At 42.3% G+C, this 23,275-nt stretch overlaps 1 protein-coding gene across 5 annotated transcripts in view; it reads right to left on the bottom strand.

The window, feature by feature from the left end:
- Positions 1-23,275, bottom strand: part of CNTN4 (contactin 4) — a 286,304-nt gene that overhangs the window by 152,649 nt on the left and 110,380 nt on the right. Inside the window, exon 1 of one of the 5 annotated variants that reach the window (XM_027640399.1) lies at positions 5,979-6,158. The exons of the other annotated variants lie outside the window; for them this stretch is intronic. The gene's annotated coding sequence lies outside the window, so the exon portion shown is untranslated. Of the gene's footprint in view, positions 1-5,978; positions 6,159-23,275 lie in introns of those variants that run through there. 5 annotated transcript variants of the gene reach the window in all.

Below are 23,275 nucleotides of genomic sequence, written 5' to 3'. Positions count from 1 at the left end.
TAAATGCGGTTAAAAATTCAGGCAAGTTCCATGAATCCTGACCTACATTTAAAATTTATTGCAAAAACTTCATCAAGGAAATTTTCTTTTGCCTGGAAGCAGCACTGCAGATGTTTCACAGGCTGTGATAAGTGATGGGGGCTGGTGAGCTGATCTTCTCATGCCTGGGGCTTCAGCTCCACAGAGAGAGACAGGACTGGGTGAACTGTCACGTCTCTGATGAAGGGAAATGGTCCCGGAATCCCAGACTGGTTTGGGTGGGAAGTGACCTTAAAGATCCTCCAGTGCCACCCCTTGCCATGGGCAGGGACACCTTCCACTAGCCCAGGTTGCTCCAAGCCCCGTCCAACCTGGTCTTGGACACTTCCAGAGATCCAGGGACAGCCACAGCTTCTCTGGGCAACCTGTGCCAGGGCCTCCCCACCCTCACAGCCAAGAATTCCTTTCCAATATCCCATCCATCCCTGCCCTCTGGCAGTGGGAAGCCATTCCCCCTTGTCCTGTCCCTCCATCCCTTGTCCCCAGTCCCTCTCCAGCTCTCCTGGAGCCCCTTTAGGCCCTGCAAGGGGCTCTCAGCTCTCCCTGGATCCTTCTCTTCTCCAGGTGAACCCCCCCAGCTCTCCCAGCCTGGCTCCAGAGCAGAGGGGCTCCAGCCCTGGGAGCAGCTCCGTGGCCTCCTCTGGATTTGCTCCAGCAGGTCCAAGGCCTTCCTGTGTTGGGGACCCCAGAGCTGGACTCAGTGCAGAACTGAGCTCTGAACACACATTTCAAACCAAGGAAGTGAATTCCTGGTGATATCAAATAATACCAAATATTCCTGGACACTTGCACGGAGGGAGAGGCCCCAGCAATGCTGACCTGCTGGGCAGTGCAGGGGGATTTAAATGGACTGAAGAACAAACAGACCAATAAAATAAAGAAAATAAAAGAGCCAGACCCATCCTCTAAGCCCATCCTTAACTACCACTTATTAAGCACCACAACATGAGCTTATTAATAACTCCAGTAAGCCAAATTCCTTGTAGTGACAAACCACATTCTCTCTGGGACAAGCAGGACAAGCCACACAAGGGATTACAACACTTCTGTTTTCTTCAGCCCACCCTGCTATGGAATGAACTTAAATACGATAAATGATAAGAATTTCAGCCTTTACTGGGAATTCATATTATCACATTGGTTAGCTTTGCCACATACCAAGTAGAAAACATTCACAACATCGACAAGCTTTAAAGAATAAACTTGATTATCAGGGATCTCCTGGCAACCAGGTAGAGGGAGGGGCCTGCACAGGCACAGAGAAGGAGGGATGATTTAATTGGGTAAATGTTTTCTAGATCGAAAAAAAATCCATAAATAACTTTTGCACAATACCTGGAGCCTAAACAGCCCCATGAGGTTTTGTTACAGTCAACACACAACCCATGCACAGCCACGTGCAGCAGTGACAGGAAAACGTTTGGCTCAACCAACAGAGCCTCCCCAAACTCCATGTTGTTTTTTTTTCACAAATCCTGTTTTATCCACCTCTCAAAGCACTTCTGGAAAATTCTTGCTGGGCAAGCCCATCCCTGGAGCACAAGAGCAGAGCTTTGAGTCCAAAGAGTGAAGCAAGTCCTGCTGTCAGGGAATTGTCAACTGAGATCCTGTACAGCCAAAGCTTTCCCCGGAAAACCAGGAAATGTTACCACAAAGCCTCAACTGACTTATCCTGTATGAACTGGAAGGAAAGGATAACTCAAAACAACTCAAAATAAGACAAAAAGTTCATCTATAATGTTCACGTTCCTGCTGTAGCACAACAGAAGCACATTAAATTTGTCATCCTAGGAAAAGAAAAACCTATCCTCAAATGTTTATAATGCTACAAATTGACAAAAAGCTTAATTAATTAAATTTATATTTTAGGTCCTGATGGAAGGCAAAAAACTGCACTTCAAATGAGACAGGACTGCAAGACCAAGTAACTTTTCTGTGTCTCTAACTCAGACAGGGTTATTCACTTCTCATCCCGTTGATTCATTTTTAAGAAATACGACAGGTGTATTTGGAGGAAAAGGTTTTTTTGGTTCTAGCATAATAAAAAAGATGTTTCCAGCAGTTGCCAGGACTGGGACATGGGAGGCAGCAGTGCCAGTGATGGATGAGTGAGCAGAGTGCAGCAGAAGGGAACAAACTTCGGTGTTAAAGACAATTTATCAGGGAACTTCCAGAGCTCTGCAACACATCCCTCAGCCTTTACAGCTGCACTTTTTAGTGTGTTTTAGGAACAAAAAGCTCCTTAAATTACTTTTTCTTTCCTGGTTTCTCTTGGTTCTTGCTGCAGCAGGAGACTTTCTTACAAGCCACTCGGATTTGAAAGTGAGCAGAAGACTTTCCCCACCCTTAGGCAAGAGGGATATTTTCACATATCTCCAAGATAACAAAAACCCAACACTTCAAACTGGCCCAAATTTGAGTTCACAAAGTCATTCAGAGAATTTACCTTGATATACTTTTCAAAAGATTGCTTTTTAAAGGATTGGCAGAGAGTAACCCACTGCAAGTCTATCATGATGCTCAGCTACAATCACCAACCTCAGCCTGGGGACAGACCAGTATAATTTGGTTTGGATGGGTATGAAAGACAAGATTTTGGTTGTAGTGTCAGAGGGAAAGCAGAGGAAAAATCCTTCATAGATGTTTTCTGAAGTCCTGGCTGCTTCTCTCATAGTGATGTCATTTTGTAATGAAAAAACACTGTGATGATGCACAATTTTAAACATGTAACTTCTAGGCAATACATGGAAAAAACCAGCATTTAAGGCAATAACAGTCTCAAAGTAAACTCTAACAGCAAGCACAGAGATCACTCTAGAGATTTCCTGTGGGAGAATCACACTAAACTCTAGTATTGATGTAAGGTTAAAAGATATTTTAATCAATTGACATTTAAGGCTGCAGCAGTGTTAACATGCCTGGAAAATGCAAAACCCTCGTTAACCCTCTTGTGTGGGTCTTTAACCTTAAAATACCACCTCCATTTGATACTGGGAAAGAGGCATTTAGTATAATCAGGATGTTTTAGGCTCCTAAGAAACAGCCACACAGTCTATTTTCATTTTAAACAGCACAGTCTAGAATCCCAACTTCCATAAAGTTGGTGATTTCTCCCAGGGGAACACCATCCTTCCTGCCTTTCTTGCTCATCCAGAGGAAGCTGGGAGGGCTCAAAGGAGATATGGCTTTTACAGTGTCACCCCAGTTTTCCTTATTTCTGTGACCCCCCAGTTATTTTCCTTCCCGGGATGCGTTTGAGGCTCCACCACATCCAACATTATTGGTGTTTACCCTTTGCAGCCTCTGAAGAGGGTTTAAATTGTTTCCTGTTCCTTCACTCTGGGATGTGGTCACTGGTCTGTCTCTGATGCTTCCACTCCACTAAAGACCATTATGGTTTAATGACCCTCCCTCATCCCTCCCCTGAGAGCAGAGGGTGAGCATACACACACACACAGCTAAAGATACACAACCTCAGCAAACCTCCTCAAATCCATAATTTATAGGCAGGGAAGTTCATCAGCCATCTGACCTCATTAGCTTCTCATGCCCCACTTGCAAAAACTTAAAGAGAGACTTCCAGAACTATTTATGAAACCAGGGAGGGGTGAACCAGCATGGAAATGATAAAGAAGCTGTGTTTGAAACTGGTGCCCAGTGACTGAACCTGCAGCTGCATAAAACCTCTGAGCTGTGCTAAACACCTGGGAGAGGAGCCAGTGGGGAGCCTTCTGCTCCTTAACACATATTTATTAAGTTTTTATGAATTCAGCTTCAAAAAAAAAAAAAAAAAAAATTGAACTCTTTTTGGAAGCCAGCCCTTTGTTTTGAGTAAAACCAGACCAAATGTTGAACTTCACAGTGTAAGGGTTATAAAAAATAAACTCAGCATCGAGAAAGCACCATGACAATTCATAAATTCACATTAATTCAACGGTAATTCGCACATCTCCTGTTTAGTTATTTGGCTCAAAATAGAAGCTTTCTGCCCAAATCAGTGCACCTGTAAAGTTATGAAGAGAAATGAAGCTACATGTTTAAGTACACACACGACACAATATGGTTTTGAAACCCACACTGCCCAAATTCCACAGTCCACAGCAATCTCAATTCCATTTTTTCATTAAAAAAAATTAAATATTAAATTTTATTTAATAGTGTAGCCTGTACAGCCTGCTTTATGGTCTGACTTTTACTTCATGTCACACTCTTCCTCCAGCCCAATGAGGAAGCCCTGCAATATTTCCAGCTCTGTGCAGGGCAGTTGCTGACTCTGCCCAGCTCAGCAGCTCTACCCTCACCTTCCCTCCAATGTCATCTCTCTGTGCTGCTGAAAGAACAATCCCAGACGGTTGTGGGACAACTGAGAGCTTTTTATTAACTGCAGCTGCTTCGTTGTACTCAGGCAAAGAACTCAGGAAGCTGCAGATTTTATCAGGCAGGACACCAGTTCTATTCTGTGGACAAGTTACAAGATGGCAATATAGGATAGGCTTGAGTCTATGTTCCTGATTAAAATCTAGGTTGGTAGTCGAGTTTCATCACATATTTCACACAATAATCCATAAAAATGAAAGTTGCAGAAAAGCAGAGTAATTTTATAACATCTCTTATCCCAGGTGCAACGTGACACGTCCACTCAGATCTATCTGTTGAGAAGTATCTCAGAGAGTTTTTCCTATTAATATTTACTCTCTATTACCTCCAATATGTGTTTATTTGGAGCTTGGCACACCAGGTGTTCTCTTTTTCGAAACTTAAAACAACAACAGAGTTGTTCCCCTGCAGGGAATAGGGCACAGAAGGTGCCTGCCCAGCATCCCCTGGGCAGCTCCCTCTCCAGTAAACACACCCAGGGCTGAGACAAACAACACTTCAACACATCTGGAGCTCTAAAAGAGCTGGAAGGGAAAGGTTTTATCAGCACTAATTAGTAACACTGCATCCAGCAAATACAGTTTAGTGTCTGTAACTCTACTAGACAGGGCTCTGATTCCTCAGCACAGAGACTAAAGCACAAGGTCTCGTCACTGAACACATTTACCTGGATCTGGGCAGGCACCACCCACACTCAAACATGCCCTTGTCTGGTAGAAGGACTCCTCACAACCCTCACACTCATCAGGACGAGCTGCCAGGCTTTCATTTAGTATTTCAGACACGTAATTTCTTCTCACTTAGTGATCCCTGCACAGAAAACAGCAAAGATCCTGCGTTTTCCACAGCCAAATCCCAGGACACCTCAAGAACCAACGTCACCACCTACCTCCAGCTTATGGGATCTGCTTTTTATTGTACTTTTTAGCTTGTACAGGAATTTTTTAAACAGTTTTAAGCACCAAAAAGCAGCTAAAGGCAATTAATTACCTCTATAAACTATCCGAGTTTCATAACCCTTTACACAGGAACTTACCAGGGCTCGTGACAGCTGGTCCCAAATTCCTCCCAGTGGTCCTATACTCGATATTTCCCCACACACACAGCACAGCCACACTCCTCAGCACGAAGCTGTTCCCCTGCACTTCACTTGCCCCCAGTCCTCTTAGCCCTAAATTGCCTTATTTACATTTGCTTTGCAGAGCACTTGAATTCCTATCCCCTGATATAGGGTTTCCTTCTGGCAAGCCTTAAAATTTGCCTTCTTTAGTCCATTTGCCAACTGCCTGAGATAGTGAGCTTCTGTAAATTCTGCCACCTCCTTTAAAATCTACCCCACTGCACTTTATATCTCGCCATAAGATGCACTTTATTCCTCTGGTCTCCTCCTGATGCTTCACTCTAACTTTAAATCACTGTTTTTCCGCCCTCAAAACCAGGCTGATACTGGTGCAGCCTAAGCCAAACTGCTTTACAGCTTCCTTGAGAATACATTCCTTTTAATTGTAGTAACCAGAGCTCTAACAAAGTCTTTCTGTGCAATAAATACAGGCAAATCTTACCTGTCATTTACAGCTGGTCCAATGAAACTGTCTGTGCACCTCTGCAACTGTTAACTTAAGTGCCACTGAGCTGAACAGCCAAAAATCCTGGTTCCAAGCCAGAAGTGTGATGTTGCTGAAGTCAATATGTAAAATTGCAGCTCAGGAATTAACAGCTTAAAGAAATCAAAGATCCCTGTCATCGCTGAGCCTGGGGAGTGGAAGGAGGCTTGGCTTTAAAATGGATGTACGTTCCTAAGATGGAAAAAACATACTAAAAAAAAAAAAAAAGGGCAGCTCTTGCATCATTGCTTCCTGGTAATTAGGTCTGACTCTGTTCAGCTCAGGCTATTGATACTTTGAAACCCAAAAGCAATAGGGTTTTTATTGTGCTCATAAAAAATTTAACTATTTCATGGTTCAATATACTCCACCATATAAGTTTAATCAGAAATGACATTACCAGAACTAAAGTAGAGAGAAAATCTGAGACGGTATCAATCGCTCTCAGCAATAAAAGGCTTCAAATTATGTGCAATAAAGCATTTAAAGGATATAGAAAATACTGTTTTCTGTTATGTTCCTCGGGGGTTTAAGAACACCAGGGATTTCTTTATGCAATCTTTAAAGAAACCTTTCATTTAATAATTTTTATGGCTTACTTTTGAGTGTAAAGCCGATAATCTCACAGTTTCTTTCACCTGCTAGGGGCTCCTGTCCCAATCTTTCTCCTCCTCCCTTGCAAAAGAGGATTCCAGTAGCAGGAACCACACACCAGGTACACCCTGTGAGCTGCCCAAGTGACCCAAGGGCTGATTTTCTCTCCAAATTCCCCTTTTTCCCTCCTCCACACTTCCAAGCAGCTGCAGATCCACCACAAACCCTTTGCTTTCAAATGCACTGGTGGTTTTTCTAGGAAGTGTGTTACTGGCTACCACACACAGAGTACGAGGAACATTTTCTAATAATTCAATTTTTTTCCTTTCAAAAAAGCCAGAAAGCGTTTTGCAAGGGGATTTCAACCTATTTACCAAGATTTTCAACTACGTTTCATATTTTTCCTCCATAAATAACAGCACAAGGCTACTATCACTCAGGATTTTTGCTCTTCAATGCAAATTAAAAAGGGAAGAAGTTCCCCCACAGCTTGTCCCAGCATTAAAATATTATTTAGAGAATTCACTCTATAGTGGCAAAGTTTTGCTTAGTTGAGCTCAGAAAGTTTGGCAATAGGGTCGTGTTGCAGCAACAAGATTAAAAAAAAGTATTAATGTAAAAGCTTTGGACTTCTTAATGTAGAAGTAGGACTCAGTGGGGGTTTATTTATTATTTTAAAGGAAAATATATGTATATACAGATACATATTTATATTTTATATACAAATATTGATCCTTTAAAGGCCAATGTATTTGTTTGCAGCAGTCTGACACCTCAGTAAGAACCCCATTCTTTCCTGCATTGGCTTATGATCACTATAGAAATGCTGAAATTACAACATTTCTAAGAAAATTAATTATCATCATCATAATTCCTTTCAGCCCTTTCCCTGGTGCTCATTGGGGATGCCTTTTATTCTGAAATGAGGGCAAGTTCTGCTTTCAATTAGGAAAAAAAAAAATGCTGAAAACAGGAAATCTCCCCCATTCTCTTCACACAGGCTTAACTCTGCCTTGCTGTTTTCCATGGGAGCAGAAAGCTTCCCAGTCCAACTCCAGGCACCTCTGCCAGGCAGGATGCCCATTCCAGAGGCACATCTAGAACCCTGCAGGGATGTTCCACCCTGTCTGCTCACTGTATGTGACATTTTCCTTGTTCTACCCCTCGGGCTCCTTGGCTCCAGGAATATCCAGAGCACAAAGGAAACCAGATCCTGCTGCTCTGCTCTGCCTGTGCTGGTCTCCTGAGCCAAACCTAAGGGGAATATACCCTGTCCTTACCAGGGAGACCCTTCCATGCTTCACACCCTTCTCTGGTTTGAGACTTCTTGCCTATTCAGGAGAAAAATTCTCTCCTCTTTTCTGCCTTTGCCACTGCAGAATTTCATAACTTGTGCAGTAACCGATATAAGACCAATCCAAGCTCTGAGGCTTTGTCTCAGAATAAAACAAAGTCCAGAGACAGAGTATTTAAATAACTGTTTTGAAGAGCATCTGAAACTGCAGAGTGACATTTCCTAACAGTGTGCAATGTCCCCAAAAAATCCATAAATCCTTAAATGTCACCACGACCACTTAGAAATTGCCCAGCCTGGCAAAAACCAGGGCAGCACCCAAAATGTAAAGTTGGTATTAGAGGTATTGACTCCTGTTCTTGGGTCTGGAGGATGAATTAAGGATCAGCACAGGGATCAAGCACAAGGAGGAGAGTGGTGCAGCTCTCAGCCATCGATGGGTGCTGCTAAAGTGCAATGACAACTCTTTTTGTAAGCACAGCATTAGCTTAATGCACCTTTGAAAATCATTTAAATTGCTCACAGTATGTACATAAATATATGTGTATACACAGACCTATATTAAATACTATATATATATATATATATATATATATATTCATGTTTTATCTTATTAAGCACAGGGTCATCCAGGCACCTGGAATCATCTCTAAAAAGAAAAGCAAATATTTCAAGCACCAGCCATCCATCATACAACTCTAATTTCTGCTTTCACAACACTCCCAGAAACCAACATGAAAAGTCTTCCTGGCCAAGGCAAAGCATATCCTTCTCTTAACTCACTCCTCAGCATTTAAATGAATCAAATCAATATTGCTGATATTCTACCAGCAAAACCACGAAGTTTTAAAGCACAGAAAGGCATCGGGCACTGCTCTGAACCACCCTCCATCTGACAGGTCCAATCAACAGCTGCTCTGTCCACGAGTAACTTTTATATTTTAACAGAGAAAGGAACAGCCAGAAAAGTCCTATTTATGCCAAAGAATTTGTCCTACTTTTGTCCCTGATATGTCTGGATGACCAGCTCTTGAAGAGTTTTACTGCTGCCTCGGCCTGAGATGACTCAGTGTCATCCTACACAACGAGATCTTTCACTGCTGCACAAACCCTTTGGTCAACAGGATGGGCAGCTTCCTTCAGGGAATCAATTCTGTGCCTGTAAAAGCAAAGCAAAGGAGCTGCTGAGCTCTGAGCAGATGATTCTGTCTCACCAGCCTGACGCAGCAAAGAGCAGCAGAACAGAGACCCGAGAGCAACTGGTGGGGCCATGGAGGGAGCAGTGCCCAGCCCTCCCCGGGCACCCTCCTGCCCAGGGGAGCCACCCTGCTCGCTCCAAACCTGCTGATATCCAGGGTAAAAATGCCAAATGAAACCTACACTTGCTCACAGGCGATGATTCTGTCTCTGCTGAAAGATGATTAGAGAAGTCCCTGTAATTAAGCAGGATGCTGCCTGTGCTGAGGGCTGGTGAGACTCTGCAGCCCCACTGAACAGTGCACAGGATGGAAGCATCACCTCTCTTCCCTCTTACTCTCCCTTACTAACTCTCACTGCAGGTTTAATCTTCGTGGAGTGGACTCTTCTTCAAGTCTCTCCTTCAAAGACACCACCAGGAAACGCAGTTTCTCAGCATTTTATTGCAGTGGGGGCAGTGCAGAGATGTTCCCTCCTCCTACAGAACCTGCGGGTTTATTGCTTTACGTGTTTTATTTAAGCATCCCATCCACCAGTTCCTAAGGTCAATGCAACAAATACTTAATTGCCACACTTATTTTTAAGCAAACAGATTCTTTCCCCATGGTCCTTCTGAACAGATAAAGATGCACTGAAACCCTCTCACGCAGCTCAGGAACGACACGAGGCACTGTGGGTGCAGGAACTGAATTTACACACGTGGGGAGGGACACAAACACAGCACACAGATGGTGGGAAACGCTCAAGGAAACGTTGGGAAGCTGATCTGATGAAGGAAAAACCTGGAGGCCACTTGCACAACGCTCACCCCCAACCCAGAGGATGCCCAAGGACACGGATCCCAGACTCAGCACAACCCGCTCCCCGCTCGCCAGGGGAAATGGGAACCATCACTGATTTAAGGAAATTGCTTCCAGGGCTTTAACAAAAGCAATTATTTCCTTTATGCAATATATATTGGAATAAATCAATGCCATTCATTTGAGATACAGGAAAGGATGGGATGTGATAGACAAACAGACAAACATCCTGCTCCCATACAATCCATCCACAATGTGGTGCCTGGGATTATTGCATCCCATCTCCTTTGTAACTGAGAATAAAATACGTGTTTCAGTTTTGTTTCAGTGTCAATTAGATATTTCTGCATTCCGTTATCACAAAATAAAAGTTGTATTATTCCATTTTTAATGTAAGATTCCGAAACTGCAGCTTTTTAAAAGATAACCACGGTTTTATTATGACTTTATGCAAATTGCCATAGATCCAGTGAATTCAATTAACTGAACTGAATTCCAATTTGCAGAGAAGCCTGGCCCAGTAATTCAAAAACTGCATTTCTTGAACAGTTTTTGGTTGACCAGTGCTTACAAATCTGTCATTTCTATTTGTCCTATTGTTACAGAGCTGTCAGTACACATATTTCAGAGAAACCACGAGATGCCCACAAAAACAGGTTAATTAAGGAGTTCTCGTACATCCCAGTCACATTAACAAGCAGACCCCAAGAGCAAACAAAAAGTGAAGCAAATGAAAATATCCTGAAGTATTTATTCCATAATAAAATGGAAATAAAGACTTTAATTGCCTTTAAGTTCTATTCAGCCTTCATTTCCTCAGCAATTATCCAGACTTGTTTTTTATTGTTCCTTGAGTTGGATTCACTGTGGTTCCCTGTGACTCATATTTGTTTCTAAATGGTGGCAGTAATTAGTAAACAGGATTCCTTCCAGCTCTGTCTATCCCTGTTGGGATGTATTCCCTTGGAAACAGCCTATCAAAGACAGGAAGACTTGTAATTTTAAATTGTGTGATGTCTCAATGATTTCTTTAAGGTGGAATTCAGTGCAATAAAAGAGACACATTGCTCAAAAGAAAGCAGGGATTCATTATCAAATCATTCCATATGTATAAGGAACATCAACAGAACAGGAACTGATGGATCCTGTGCTGGAGAACACTATGAGAGGAGGAAAGAAAAAAAACTACATTAAGCTATTCAAAAGAAAGTGTTGGAGGCTGATAAACAAACCACAGCAATCTCAGCTCACGTTGTTTTAAATCCCTCATTTTGTGAGGTTCCAATACTGGAGCATTGTGGCAATGCCTGGGGAGACCAGGAGGGAGAAAGGAGTTACTTGTTTTAACACAAACACAACAAAATTGTGGACAATTCTCCCAGAAATTCTTTTTTCTCTGGGCACTGTCACCTAACCCTGGATGTGCTCACTCCCACACCCGCCTTATAAAGCCAAGGTCATTCCATTCCTCAAGGAATTTCTTCCCTAAAAGAACCTTTACACCCAGCAAACTTATGCCTATTTTCTAAAACTCTCCTGTTTATCCAAATTCATGTTTTCAGAATTTGTATCTCTCTGATCAAGGATAGATTTTCCTGTTGGGAGTAAATCAGCTCTGCAGTGTCATTTTTGTCCTTCCCTGAAGGAGTAAATGTTCTTGAATAGTCTGGTAGGGAAAAGAATTAAAACAAAAATAATTAAGGAACACAGGTGAGGAAAAATTGATCCTGTGTTTAATAAACCAGACCAAGCTGGAACTTGGTATATAACCAGTTGGAGCACAGTATATCTGTATTTCTATATATCTAGTTGGAGCTAAATCTTAAAGGATCCTTCAGATCCCTTCCAACCCAAACCACTCTGGGAGCCTATGAAAAATAACTGAGGAATCCAGGTGAGGAACAAAACAACCCTGTGATTAATAAACTCTACCAAGCATCACAATCTGTAGTTCTGATTCTCAGTTTATTTTTAAGGGGCTTAACACCCCTCATGTACCAAGGTGAGCTCACAGAAACCTGTTTTTTTCACAAAGCATCATTGTTTGCAGAGAAAATAACTAATTTTTGTGGTAATAAGGTCCTCTACCCCTTGGACACAAATTAAGTCCCCTCCACCAAAATGAGGGGAGCAGGTTGGAGGGGCCATGGTGCCCCCACCCTGTGGGACAGTAAAATGTGGCTGTTTTTTTTTTTATTTGTTCACCCATATTTGTGTCACCCCAGGGAATGACTGCTCTGCCTGTCAGAGGTGATGCTCGCTGACTGCTCCACCCTGTAAAAGATGGGAAGGTGAAGTTGTGGACCATGCAAAAAGGAGGACGAGGTGGTTACAGAAGGCAAAACAGAACTACAACTTTATGGAAATATTCGATTTTAAATAAGATTTTGAAAAGCAAAAAGAGACAGAAGGGGGTTGGAAAATAAAATGGCAAAGCAGCACTGGCTTGGGGTCCATCTCCCAGAGATAATTCAGCTGGGTCATGGCAAGAATGCAGAATAAAACACACAAGTCAAGGGCCAGATTCCATTCCAGAATGTTCTCTGTTGTTGTTGTGGATGTGCCATTAAGGAATTACTCGCTGGGAGCAAAGGATACAGGAAACCACTCCAAGTACAATCCTCAGTCTTTTATGATTCAGCTCAGTCATTTCCAGTAAATAAGAGAAGTCAGGAATAACTTTAATTACTCAGCTCCAGCAATTTCTCCCATAAAAGATGAGAGCTATCAATTGGAAGTATGTTCTGTACGAGTGAAAAAATCAGACTGAAGATCCACAAAAAAGCACTTAGGTTTAGAAAAAGAAGGAAAATTACCCTATGTGTTATTTTAGACTATATAAAGACGACGGTCATGAAGGGGTAGATTTATTCTCTCTTATACCTTTGTTGACTTATCAAATGGATCCCAGTCATCAGACACACCAGTGATGCTCAGCACAGTTCATCCTGCTAATGCTGCCTGCATTTCTCTCCCATTAACACTCCAACAAATAACATTTCTGAGATGATCAGAAAATATTGAGCTGTTAAGAGAACTGGTTCATCACTCCACCAAAACAAAAAAGGGCATTTTTTCTCAATCTGCAAATGTTTCATTTCATAACAGAGAAATAATCTGTAAAAAGACAAAGCTGCAAGCCAAGGAATAGCTAATGCAAGTCAGCAAGTCTCAGCATGGCAACACGGAGATGAATGATTTGTCCCTTTTGGATTATTTATTGTACCTTTATATCTAAGAATCCCAAACTATCTATTACCAGAGATGGTGCCCACACTCAGTTTCTATAATATTGTGACAGCCAGTTGTTTCCATCATTCCTAAAAGCCACTTCAACTGAAGCTGATGTTAATGCACTGGTATCAAAGTTAGGATTGATGTTACTCCCACGCACGCCGTGACTGTGGAAGGAGGGAAGGCTCTATCCTGTGGAATTACTTTTGTTCACTTTCTCGAGCACACAAGACCTCGAATCTCTAATTGTTCAGCCTATGCATCTGAGATAATTGTTGATTAGGGTATTTGAAGTGTAAGTGATTGTTAAATGTGCTGTTTGGCTAATGCCCAGAAAGTCGGCGTGATCTCACGGATAATTATAGACAGTTTAATTGCTCCACGTCTTTTAATTGCCAGAGTACATGGCTGATGAGAGACAAGATGCAACTAAAGGTCTGCTGAGCCACAAGGAAGCCTCCAAAATTGCAGGCCACCAACTGAACCTCTACTTTGGGTTCATTTGGTAGGAGAAAAGGAGATGAAATCATTTCTAAAGGAAAGACCTCACCTGTCCTACCCCCACCTTTTCCTGGGAGGAATCCCTCTGTTTGCCTGCCAAAAGCTGCCTCCTCTGTTCTTCTCAACCCTGGGTGCTCTGCAGACAGCAATTCCTGCAGAGACGTAGTCCCTTGTGTCACCTCATCTGTCCCCTGGCTCACTTCACTTGGGAGGAAAGGTCCCCAGGAGTATTGCTTGGAGTCAGGGCAGTGGGGAATGTGGAGAAGCAAGAACCTGGAGAGGATCCACACCTGAAAATTCTTCTGGATTGCACTGAGCTTTGAGTAAAACTTCCAGGATTTGACTCATGGAGAAAGTGCAGCCAGCAGATGGAGCAGCCTTTGTTCTGGATTCAGGTAACTCTGTTCTAGCACTCACAAAAATTCAAATATCTCCCATCCCCAGAAGTTATCAGACACATTAAAGCTCCTGAAATAAATCAGATTGGCAGATATGGACCCAGAAATCCTCCTTCTATCCAGAGAGGGAACTGTGCAAAAAAACCCCTCAGACTGGTTTGCACATCTCCCTCCTTTCTGAGCTTTTCTCTCCAGTAGCCAAAGGGTGGCCCTTTTAAATACCATTCTGCCATTAATATATATTGCTGGATTTCCTGCACAATAACCTTCAGTCACCCAGAGCTACAACTGGGCACCAAAGCCCTTGGAGAGGTACCTGTTTCCCAAGCATTTGCCTCCACTCAACTGTGTGGCAACAGATCACTTGAAAAACTTAATTCTTATATATTATAAAAACATACCAGCTCAAAATTTCAATTTATAAATATGTTTCCAGGATCCATTTCAGTCTGCCATCCCTTACACACCTAAGAAAACTAATCATGAAGCTAATTTGCATTGTCACACTGAGATTTATAATGAAGGAACACGTTGAGGGCAGATGAAAATGTTACAAAGTGCATGAGGGGGGTTTATCTGAGCTTTATACTGTGATAAATGGCCACAGAAAAGTGATAGAGGATCAGCAGGTCAATAGTCTCTTGTAGGTGGTGCATTTACTGCTCTTAATCCTCAGAAAAGTGTCTGAAGGCACTGGGGATGTGTCACCATGGCCAGTCTGACTCTGAATGACACTTGGGTGTCACTTGGTTCTCCTGATTGCATCCTAACAGCATCTACTTTATGCAAAACTGCCTCAATTAGAGCTGGAAAAGACATGTGAGGTAAACTTGAATTCCTGGCATGAGATAGATGGAAATAACAGGTTTAGCATTTATCCTGCTGCATTTCTAGTGAGCCCCAGGGACATTGGAACATCGTGTTGGGGGGGAACACAAAAGGGGAACAAAGAGTCATCCTATTAAAAAAAAAAAAAGGATTTAAAACAGTAAATCTATGGCTATTTCTCAAATCATTGTTCCCCAAATGCCTGAATTATCTCCAGCTATGATGAATGGTAACTTTTATCCACCCTTTCAAGCAACGGACCCGTCACCACCTCCTTGAGATGACATCCTGCAAACCTCCCTCTCTGAAAACTTTCCCCATTGTCCTGTTTTCTTAATTATGTTTTCACCTTTTGCTCAGTTATCCCCCCCTTTGCACGAGGCTAAATGGATGCTTTTCCAGCTCGCAGTTTTTCTCTGATGCCTCTCGTCCTGTGGATTTTCAAAGGGGTTTTTTGCCTCTGAAATCCTGGCACCTCACGGGGGGCGTTTCGCAGGTGTAACTAAGAGAAGAATTTGTCCCATGGATTCTTTATTACTGACGGAAATGTGGAAGCCAGAAAGCTCCCACAGTTTGGGTTCCAGAGCTCACGGAGCGCTGGCAAAGCTACCGGCGAGGAGAATGAAAAATACCTTTTCCCTTGGAAACCGAACAGATTGAGGAACAATAAAGCATGAAATCACACTCTGCACCACTTACAGACATTTCCTAGAAGTACCTTTTGATATAAAATACAATACAGCTATTTTTCAGCTGTCCTACCTGGACATTTTGTTTACAGCCAACGATACAGGAAAAGATTTTGAGCTGCGGTCGCTTTGCCTACAACTGTCTGAGGCAAAGCTGAAATTCCCTTCTTCCCCTTAAAGCTGATTCCCTATGGAAGTGCTGGTGCTTTGAGCCTGGTGACCCACAGCCAGGCTAGGGACAGATGCTAAAAACATTCTTGGGAGATGAAACAAAGTTGGTGCTGTGGGTTTAGGTCAACCTTCCACCGTTTGTCTCCGAGCGGCTCAGTTCCCAGACCGAAGCATCTTGACTCAGGATTTGAAGCTCCTGTGCTATCCCAGGATCAGCAGCTTGGCTTTACAACTAGGAAGCTTAAAAGCAGCAGATTTCAGGTACCTTCAGGTTGCTTTTGCTGTGAATTTTCACAGCTTTTTCCCTAATACACTTACCCTTGGCCACCACCCACTTCCCAGCCCCACCAGGGCTCATCTTCCACTTTGCAGGTTGTCAAATAATGGCTCAGAGACGTGAAGGGAAACAGTGTCTGCTGAGTTTTAATATAAATGTTAGTGGGTAGCTAAGAATTATATCTGTGGTTATGCAAAGGATGCTGAGAATTAACCCCTTTAAACCACACAGAAACCTGGATAAACTGAGGGACCAACACACTGAAACACAACCCTGTGGGTCAAAGGATGAAGCCCAAGACATCTCCTTGTCTCTTTTTGCTGCAGTATGTAAAGATCTTACAATTTGGAATTCCATACTTGGAAAAAGAATTCAAAGATGCAGAGATTTAGACATAGTTAATAAAGATTTTTCAGGCAACAAAGCTGGTGCACATGACAATGTCAGGACAGTAATTCCAGTATCCCCATCAACTACTACTTCTATATCTAAAAATTAAAATAAAAAAGACCACCGAACAGATTACATCACAAATAGATTAAAGGCTGATTTCCTGTTTATGAGCCATTACACGAAGAAAATACAGCCCTTAATTTATGCCTGTGATGGAGAAAATTTGCAGTGATTCAATATAACTTGATGGAATTGAGTGCCATCCATAGGAAGGAAAGCGTGGTATTAGCAGAGTATCAAATGTAAAGTACTCTGAAATAAATAAATGATGGTTTGAGGTAAGAGGTTGCACCAAGGAAGTCCTGGCTATCAGATGAAAAAGTAATTTCAGAGACAAAAGAGATTCCTTTTTTCCTTATCCACCAAAATCTGAATTCTCTTGCATTTAAGTTTCTCAGAAGGAATCACTTCCTATTAACAGAGTGAAAGTGAGTCCTTATTTCAAACAACATGAATTTCAACCTCCTCAAACTCCAGCCTTCCAGATGTCCATGTCTTTATTTCCCTGTTTCCACAGACACAGTAAGAACATAATTCATCTGAACAAGACTGACACATTTCAGGGTAGTTTTTACTCACTAGAATTATCCCCAGTTCCCAAAGACATCACTGATGATCAGAATAACCTTTTTGAGGTTTTCCTGAAATATCCTTTCCCTGGTGTCACATCAAGCCTTTGAATGTCAAAATGTGATTTATTAATAGGGCGGAAAAAAAGAAAAGTCATTAGGAACGCTGGAGTTCATCAAGTGCCGAATGCCCCCCTGGATGGGAACGTGGAATATCTGCAATAATCACTGCAGAGCGATCAGCAGCCCTTTTCCATGCTCTGATGGCTACATGGAGTGTTGGGTTAGTGCATCCAAGGGCTTGGAAGAGATTGAATTCCCTGCTGTTTTCTGCAGACAGCCAATTACAAACTACCTGCACACCTGATGCTCTCGACCTTGCCCAGAACAAGATCTGAACTGAGGCACTTTCAAACGATCCAACTTTGTGACAAAAAGCCACACAACTCCCTCCTCCAAAGAGCATTAGGAAGTTCACAGTAGGATTATTGTAATTGGCCTCTTAAATCGACACCATTTGCCTGAAATCCCCCTATCCCGCTCACTCTGGCTCTACTGAGAAGGAGGGAAAGTATCACAAAGAATTTCTTTTGATGCAAAAAAAACCACCAAAAAACAAAAAAAAAAAAAAAACAAAAAAAAATTTGCAAAGCAAAAATCTACTTTTTGCTGGCCAGGATTTTTAGCACTTCCAAATAACCAAATTCACACTCGGTGCCAAATTAACTCATCGCTTCAGCCTAAACTGGACCAAAATAAACTCACTTATCACCCACAGATAAACATGGCTCATTGTTATTAATGTCTGATGCAGACTGGGCTTCTGTTCCAAGCAGATGGGAGTTATGTGGGCTGCTAGAATTTCTTTCAGCATATTATCTTCTCAAGTCCTTCATTAGCTTTAAGACTGAGTATTTAAAGCCAGGCATTCAGAAAAAGCAGTCAAAGAAAACGTGCTATTTTTATTTCATACAGTTGGCGTGTTTGCCAGACCCGTGTACAACTTCTAATCTGCTCGTGTTTATAAAAAAATCAGTTGGAAGAAGTTCCTTTAGTCCTCATTTTTCATTTTTCCTCCTGTCAAAAGCCTCCTAAATGGAAGCTATTAGGGGATTTATAATTTGTAACTTCTAAAATCCCTCAAGGTGAACACAGAAAATTTATTTTCTGTTTAACATAATGTGACGTTGCCTTTTTGTGGCAGCATTTCCTGCAGAAGACTGCTTAAAATAAATAAAAATAATACAAAAAAGCCTTTCAATAGATGATCCAATTACACGTGAGATTACTGCAGTGGGGTTTATGCAAAAAGAGGTTTACGATCCCTTAGTGGGTTTCTTACATTCCTCAAAATCACACACAGAGAGAAGGAGGAGGATTATTTCCATACCCACATGTATTGATTTCAGGGTTAATCTTTAGCACTCTGTATGTCCGTGTTCTTACATTTCCTGTGCAGAAAGGCAGGACAGCAGGTCCTGGGGCCGGGGCTCAGCAGGTGGCACTGTTCCTCCCACTCAGCCTCAGGAGAGCTCCTGGAAAATTAACTTTTGACTTTTCAGCCTCTGGGAATAACCCCAGGGAACAACCCTACCACGACCTGGACATGGCCAAGGCCCTCAGCTCGTGGTGTGTCCCCAGAGAGGCCACCTGAGACACTTGTGATGGGATACCCTACATCTCTTTACTCACACCAGCCCATCAAAGGCTCCATATCCCATCTGGAGTCCACAAACAACAGACACATTAAAAAGAGGGTATTTACGAACAGGTACTACCACTGAATGAAATTCAGGATATTTTCTACATATTGTTGAAAAAAAAAAATTTGCTTTCTTCAAAATAGCACATCAGACTAGGAGAGCTCCTAGGAAGGAGTTGAAACCCTAAAAGCAAACAGCACCAGAGTGGGACACATTAAACCCAATACACACAGTTGAGCTCCACACCCACCCAAAGTACAAGGTGCTCTGGTCTCCCCACTCCCAAAAACATAGGGAGTGATGGCCAGGGCTACAGAGACAACATCCAAGGCTGTTGGATCAACCAGATCCATCTCCATCACTCCAGGTGCTGACACAAAACACAGCAGGCAGGAATTGGTGTTATGTATTTATGAGACCAAATACATGTTACCAGACCCAAATCTCCTAAAAAGACAGAAAAGTACTGGCCTAGGCTGCTCTTCCAAATGTTTCAGCACTTCTAGGACAGGTTTAGATTGGATATTAGGAAGAAATTGTTCCCTGTGAGGGTGGGGAGGCCCTGGCACAGGTTGCCCAGAGAAGCTCTGGCTGCCCCATCTCTGGAAGTGCCCAAGGCCAGGTTGGAGCAACCTGGGCTATTGGAAGCTGTCCCTGCCCAGGGCAAGGGTGGAACAAGATGACCTTGAAGGTCCCTTCCAACCCAAACCATTCTGTGATCCTATAACACAATTTTTCTGCTAAAGCTACATGGACTAATAAATGTTGACTACACCAATTTATAGAAACAAACATATTCCTAAAATCTACCCCAAAAGTTACCTCACGTGGGTTTTTAAACCTCCATAAGTGTACGAAGGTGCTGAAGACAATTCTCTCCCATTTGAGTTGCAAGGAAAGTGTTAAAGCCCTTTTCCCTTGAATGATAATCCTGCTCCTTGGAGGTTCTTTTGCTGAGATTGCATCTCCTTTGCCTCAGGTATTAAGTCGATGTAATTTTCTTAACCATGGGGTATCCATTTATCAGATTTGGTGCTGATACCTTCGAGTTGCTTCAGCTGGGAACAAAAAGCTTCTTTTAGGAAAAGGTTATTTAAATGTGACTACAAATAACCAGAAAAAAAGCCACCTGAAGGTATCAATAGATCTGCTGCACTAAAATTCTGTGACATCTGGAAACACATTGGGATAAGTCAGTAACCTAAACCAAGGCATTATTAGCTGTATCCAGCAATTCCTGCTAGTCCCTGTTACTTCATTTGCAATCAATTTAAGAGAGCCTCTAATGAAAAAAAGGCCAAAAGAGAAGCATTTTTAATTCCACAAAATAAAGCCAAGTAAGTTATTATGCCTTCTTTTATTCCTAGTCCACATAAAATAATTGCTGCTGTTTATCGATGCTGTTGTAATGGAGAAAATTAATTTGTGGAAAATTCATTAACAAGATGCTTTGCTGGGCTGGCATGGCCACCACAAATGACCAGCACAGACTGCTTGAAGAGGGAAAGAAAGATAACAGCCAAATAAAATCCTTGGTTTTAATGAAACCATCACATTAAGGCCAACTATTTGACTATTAAGGGGGTTTTTTTATATTTTAAAAAATAGATAGAATACTGAAATAAAATGAAAACTCTCCCCATAATGAGACACATGCACTGTTAGGTTGTTGGGCAGCTCAGCCCTGGTGTAATTCCACTGCAATTCCTGAACTTCATTGAAATAAAACATATGCACTCTGCAATATATTATGGAAATATGAAGAGCGTTGCACATTTCAGTGCATCTGCCAGCACAGGTTAATTATCTTTGTACAATTTATATAGTTGGATCATCACTTGGATAAAGAAAGCACCACAAATTCCCAGGACAACGTGATTTCATCAGTTGTTTTTCTGAACTGAATGCTGGGTCCTCCTCAGCTGGAGGAAGGTATTGCCAAGGCAGCAGGGAAAGGTCCTCAGGGACCCTGCCCTGAAGTTCCCAGCTCCTGAACAAGGCAGCTCATCCTGCTCTTGGAAGTCACTCATTTCCCTCTGACCTTCAACAAAGCAACACAACAAACTCTGCTCCGATGGTAAGGATCGTGGATTGTGCCATCCCTCATCCCACAGCCAGCAGGAGGAGGGTGAGATTCCCCTGGAGAAATGGATGTTCTTGGCAACCCAGTTCCTCCCAGGTTTCCAGCCCAGTTCAAGAGCTGACAGACAAGTGAGAGAGACATTTAAGTGCTTGAACAGTCCTTGGGTTGGGCTCAGGTTCCAGAAGAAGTGCAGTTTGACACTATGAATTTCCCTGGAAAAACACAAGAGGACTTGTGGGTCAGAGATGCTCCTCACAAGTTCCAGGCTCAGCACATCTGAAGCACCTTCAGGGCTGCAACAGCAGAATTCTGTCCCTGGGAATGACAGAGGATGCAGAAGGCTTTGGGTACAAAGGTGGCCTTGGAATAAAGGAACTTTTGAACGCATTTTCCTGCCACAGGGATGTTACTTATTTATTTTTTAACTGGATTTGTGATTACTCAATTAGCAGAGAAATAATGAATGATAACCAAAAGAAACTGTGCACTGCTATGAAAAATTGAATCAGCAATAAGTGATCTAGAAAGAAAGGTCACTGAGTCATTTTGAATAAGTACATTTGAGATAATTGTTATGTGCTTTGAAGACATTCTGAGAAAAAGAGGCAAAATTAATCAGATACATTAAATTATGAATTATTAACTCAGCTCTATTAAACATCAAATAGAAAAGCTTTTCACGATTAACCATGTTTTTAGAATTTCTACTAACTACAGAGTAGATTTCCCTGATTTAAAAATGATTTTTGTTTACATCTGAAATGCAGGAAAGGCCCTCAGGGGCAAGTGACACTTTCCAGAAGTGTTGGATTCTTTCTCTGGACAGGGCTTACCCTGAAGCAACATGAAGATCTTAATCCATTTACACTGAACCTTCTCAGGCCAAAATGGGGATGGCACACACAAAACAAAGCTCATGAGAACCTAACAACAGAGGTAGCAGACACATTCCCAATTTTAAAAACACTGGGCATCTGGTTTTAATATTAACTTGCTGAATATGTCAAACCCTAAGTGAGTAGTGGCAGCTCCCATACTGCTGCATTCACCTCAAACTAAACACAGGGTTTCTGTCTCCCATCTTTCACAACCTTTTGGATATTTCAGCTGGTTGCTGCAAGTGGTTTTTTTAATGGCAGATTCCTTGGTAAAGTCAGCCTTCACATGGAATGATGTCAGAACTACTCATGAGGCGAGGTGCTGTGGCCTTAAGTTAAATCAATAATGCTGAATGAATAATGGTTGTTGCTGGTTGCTGATTTTTCCTGGCTAATAAATAGTTCCCATGTCATTTCCTGACCCACCATCCAGCTCCAGCCACTCAGCAAGACGTGTTCCTTCATCTGGGAGGATGGGAACCCACCCATGGAAGGGTCTGCTGCACATCCTGCACTGGCTCATGTTTCTTGGTTCCATCCCATCCATCAGGGAGCTTTGATTCTGGGCCTGCAGCTCATCTCAGTGATGCACCCACTGGCCTTCAGCACCTATAAAATACCCTTAAAACAATCTGCCTTTCTGTTCCTAAATGTTTTCCAGGATTACAGCATTAATGGATTTTACCCAAGTTACCAACAACAGGTTTATGAGCTCCTCAACAGTAGTATTTTTCTAGGAATAAAGTTTCTAATGTTCAAATGCCTACTTTTCATTATTTATTTCCATTTCTCAGAGTCTGGGACACAGAACAGTCTAAGCAGCAGCGCCAGTGTCTCAACTGCCCCAGGGGCTCTAAGTTTCCATCTCCCTTGGAGCACCAACCCTGCTCCACCAGCACCTTTCCATATGGAAACCCTTCAGCAAATGTGCCCTTAAGCTTTCTCTTTCAAGGCTTGGAGATAATTCCTTACATGCCAGACACACTTTCCTCACCTGTTTGCTAGTTAAGATTGGCATAGAATAACTGAACTGCTGCTGCCTGAATGTGGATCTTTGTTTCCAGCACTGGATTCCCATGTGGAGCACAGAGGAGGGACTGGAGAGGCTGCAGAGCATCCGAGGCACTGCTGCAGAACCTGCAGCAATTTCTCAGATCGTTTGATGATTCTGACATGATTGATTTTGTTCTTGGCGAGTTAATCACAGAATTACAAATTAGTGAATTACTTTTATACCACAGGATTGTTTCATAAATTAGGTCACTGTCATTTATCATTAGAATTTCTTTAACCAACACATCTGATCCTTTGATCCATTAACATCCCCGCTCTGCACCATTGACACGCTCTCTGTCATCACTGGAATATGCTGAATAACGAAGCTCAGCATCTACCAAGCCAGAAAAATGCACTTCCTTAATTTTCCTCATTAGCAGGTGCATGGAAATAGGCAACAGCAGCAAACCTTCCAACTATTCTCCTTTGACACAGAAGGGTTTGCCTTGCAACTGAAGCTCACCCTGGACAAGGCACCTCTCTCCTACTTCTCAGCTAATCCCATTTTTTTTTATCCTCCCCACTCTTCC

Source organism: Corapipo altera, unplaced genomic scaffold (assembly GCF_003945725.1).
Source record: "Corapipo altera isolate COAL_440 unplaced genomic scaffold, ASM394572v1 55, whole genome shotgun sequence".
Lineage (NCBI taxonomy): Eukaryota > Metazoa > Chordata > Aves > Passeriformes > Pipridae > Corapipo > Corapipo altera.
This window is presented reverse-complemented; position numbering and strand designations above follow the sequence as displayed.